Raw genomic sequence first — 2,455 nt, forward strand, 5'->3', positions numbered from 1 at the left:
TGGAATTTGGTGTTTTCATTGTAATAGTTGGAATAAGGGGTATCACTCTTGTATGCTTGGAAAGCATTCACTTGTTCATTTGTTCCCCTACATTCACTTTGGTCATGTCCCAAAGTTCCACAATTCTCACATATCCCACTTGGGATTGATGAAGATGCCGTCATGGCATTAACATGATGCTTTGGTGATTTTGAGACTTCTTCAAGTCTAGCCATAGATTTTTCAAATTTCAAATTGATTGTGTCAATGTGAGCACTAAGTTGAGCACCCAATTGAGTAACGGAGTCCACTTCATGCTTTCCTCCTCTAGTAGCCTTGCGAGGTCTACTATATTGTGAGTTATGGACCGCCATTTCCTCAATTTTGTTCCATGTTTGATTGTCATCAACTTCGGTGAACATTCCATTTGATCCATATTGAGAATGTTCCTTGAATCTTCATATAAACCGTTCCAAAATTGTTGTACCAAGAACCATTCGCTAAGTCCATGGTGAGGACATGAGCGACAAATTCCCTTGAACCGCTCCCAAGCTTCATACAAAGATTCTTCATCCCTTTGCTTAAAACCCGTAATTTGAGCTCTTAGCATGTTAGTCTTTTCCGGTGGGTAGAATTTTTTGTAGAAAGCTAGAGCCAAGTTCTTCCAAGAATCTATTCCGAGAGTGGCCTTGTCAAGGCCCTTCAACCATTGTTTCGCGGTGCCAATTAGAGAAAAAGAAAATAAGACCCATCGAATTTGGTCTTGAGTCACACCGGTTTGAGAAATCGCCCCACAATAGTCACAAAAGGTTTCCATATGAGAATGAGGGTCTTCACTAGGCATCCCCCCAAATTGGCTCCTTTCGACTAATTGGATAAAGGCGGATTTGGCAATAAAATTTCCGGTCAAATGTTGTGGTGTGGGAGTACCATTGGGTAGGTTCTCCTCGGTGGGTACGGAATGTGATGAAAACTTAGGCATTGTAGGTTGATTTTGTGGGGTATTTTGTAATGGGTTCTCCCCACCTTCTCTTGCAAAAGGGTTGATGAACTCAATAGTTGGTTGAACAACCTCACTAATACCTCTCAAATTCCTCCTAGCAAACCTCCTATTGTTTGTCAAGGTTCTTTCAATTTCACGGTCAAAAGGTAACAAATCACCTTGTGACCTTCTAGACATGCAAAATATCAAACAACTTGAAAACAATTAGAACAAACCTTGATGAGTTTTACTTCCCCAAGGCAAAGAAAGACACAACTAATAACAATAAAGAAAATCTAAATCAAGTTAACACCTTCCCCGGCAACGGCGCCATTTTTGATCGGTCCGTTTCGTGTTCACAATTAAATAGATGTGGTCGTTGGGTCACGTCCGAATCAAAACACAATTTATAGCATCACAAACGACTCTACAATTAGTAAAGAGGCAAGTAAAGGTCGGATCCCAAGGGACGGGAATTGAGATGAGATTTCTATTGAAACTAGTGGTCTCTTAGGGGTGTCACAATTTGGGTTGATGTAGAAGGTCACTAACTAAAATAGCAATGCAAGTAAACAAGCAAGATGAATTAAAAGGGTTGTAAACAATTGATAAAAAGTACTAGGGTGTCATGGGATCATAGGGGAATCATGAGAATTGATCATACAAACATGTTCTCAAATTATAAGCAAGCAATTATTGTTGTGATGGATTGAGTTGGGTTATATCTTACAACCCTAGGAAAGTTTGGGTCCCGGAGCCGAATCGATTAGATTGTACAACACCTACAAGTTGACTTAATCTTCCCTACTCAACAACATGCATGGTCTAATGAGACTCGAGTTGGTTTATGTCTTACAATTCTCATTGAAAAGATAGGTGATGGGTAAAAAATGCAAGGATTCATAGGCTCACATTTCATCAAACATAACATGTGTATGAGTTGAGATCAAAACAAGCAAGCAAATAAACCATGAAAGCATATTAATTTAAGCATGAATCATTCCCCATGTTGGTTTCCCCTAATTACCCATTAACCCTAGCTAAGAGACTAATCACTCATTATCATGTTGATCATGCTAGCAAGGTTATCAATCATACCAACAAAAGGAATCATGATGAATAAATGAAAGTAATTAACAATAATTAAAGAGGGATTAAGAGAATTATACCTACTAATGATTCCAATAATAAAGCAAAGATAAAAGAAGTACTTGATGCTTGATTGAGAGGTTGTCAATCTCCCAATAATAACCCAAATAATCTTCAATTACCCAAAATAAAGGATGAACAAAAGAGAGATTAAGGAAATAAAACTTGCACTAAAACTTGATTAATTGTTGATTACAAAACTAGAGATTTGATTGGTATTAACTACTCTAAGAATTGATAAGAAGAACATACTCTTCTAATTTGACTAATGGGGTATTTATAGTGGAAATTAGGGGGATTCATTAGGGTTAACTAAGGGCTAAACTAGTAATTACACTTTTTAGA

General features: G+C 37.6%; 1 non-coding gene across 1 annotated transcript; it reads left to right on the top strand.

The window, feature by feature from the left end:
* Nucleotides 1-482: 482 nt before the first annotated feature.
* Nucleotides 483-589, top strand: LOC141625423 (small nucleolar RNA R71). Its single transcript, XR_012535209.1, has one exon. It is a non-coding gene; the product is annotated as a small nucleolar RNA R71 (small nucleolar RNA).
* Nucleotides 590-2,455: the final 1,866 nt, after the last annotated feature.

Source organism: Silene latifolia, chromosome 1, assembly GCF_048544455.1.
Source record: "Silene latifolia isolate original U9 population chromosome 1, ASM4854445v1, whole genome shotgun sequence".
NCBI classification, from domain to species: Eukaryota; Viridiplantae; Streptophyta; class Magnoliopsida; order Caryophyllales; family Caryophyllaceae; genus Silene; species Silene latifolia.